This window comes from Rhagoletis pomonella, unplaced genomic scaffold (genome assembly GCF_013731165.1).
Source record: "Rhagoletis pomonella isolate Grant_MI unplaced genomic scaffold, Rhpom_1.0 Rhpom_scaffold_00010, whole genome shotgun sequence".
NCBI classification, from domain to species: Eukaryota; Metazoa; Arthropoda; class Insecta; order Diptera; family Tephritidae; genus Rhagoletis; species Rhagoletis pomonella.
Window position 1 is genome coordinate 19,793,980 of NW_023458564.1, and position 1,644 is coordinate 19,795,623.

Below are 1,644 nucleotides of genomic sequence, written 5' to 3' on the forward strand. Positions count from 1 at the left end.
GAACCGGCTGTCGTGGGAATGGGATACCACCTCCGGACATTGACGAGACAGAGCTTCATCTGCCTCGGGAGACACGCACTACACTCGCTCAACTTCGCTCCGGCTACTGCAGCAGGTTAAACTCCTACTTGAGTAGGCTGAATGAGGATGTGCGGAACGAATGTCCGGCATGCGGAGAGACCCATCATGACTCGAACCATCTCTTCGCATGCCCGGAAAACCCGACAACCCTAACGGCCCTGTCCCTGTGGACAGATCCCACAGAAGCTGCACGCTTCCTAGGGTTGCCGTTAGTGGAACTTGACAACAACGACTGAGATACCAACCGATCTGGGCGGGGTTGTTGTAGCCGCTACAACAACAACAACAACAACGAACTGACGGACGAAGTCCAGAGGTTCATTAAACAAACTGTGGACCCGTCAGCTTATCGTCAGGCCCTGAACGGCAGTCACAGGGTGTCAGTCTCGAGTCATGTACCGGACATTAACGAGACGGAGCTTCATCTGCCTCGGAAGACAAAAAACACAATAGCCCAACTTCGCTCTGGCTATGCAGCAGGTTAAACTCATACCTGAACAGACTAAACGCAGATGTACCAAATGAGTGTCCGGCATGCGGAGAGACACCTCATCACTCGAAAAATCTCTTGGTATCCCCGAAAACCCGACAACACTAACGCCTTTGTCCCTGTGGACCGACCGTATTGAGGCTGCACGCTTCTTAGGATTACCGTTAGTGGAACTTGACGACAACGACTGAGATATTAACCGATCTGGGCGGGGTTGTTGTAATCGCTACAACAACAACAATATTCATGTAACATCTATTACAAATTAATATACATATCGTCGTTTAAAGTACACAACCGCGTATGTAAGGTAGCATAAATTATTTTCTAGAGTAAAAACACTCATATTTCAAAATGGTGCTCTTTTTTATATAGCACTCGCATTTCTGGCTAGTATATTTCGGGACGAATGCATAAGGCTTGAGCCAAGAGCTTCGGTGAGCAAATCCAATTTTTGTCAAAAAATGTCAGGCGGTTCTGCAGAACGACGATACGCGGTTTTAACCGACAATATGTATATATTTACAAGTCATAATAATGATTAAATTATTATATATTAAAATACACCTTCAACAAAAATTTGGAAGGCTTAGTACCAAAAACAACGGATAACATGCCTCTTTTTAAAAGGCCCTACCTGTTTTTTATACCCATTTTATAATAAGGCCTATGCTGTATATCGCCATCGTCATCGTCGACGATCGTCAGCGCATCAGTAACATGGCTGACAATGGCCGTATCGTCACTTTTACTGACGATGGCGATATTCAACATAGGGCGGAATGTCTTTTGCTTCCCCTGTAAAATTAAAACAGTTGTTTGTTAGGGCCTTTTTGAATTAAGATGATATGTTAGTTACCGCCAAGAAGGTACATATTTTGAATCTATGGTATTTTAATAGGTGTATGGAATCATAAAAGGTTGTTGTTGTAGCGGCTACAACAACCCCGCCTAGATCGGTTAATATTTCAGACGTTGTCGTCAAGTTCCACTAACGGCAGCCCTAAGCGTGCAGCCGCCATAGGATCGGTCCACAAGGATAAAGGCGTTAGGGTTGTCGGGTTTTCCGGGCA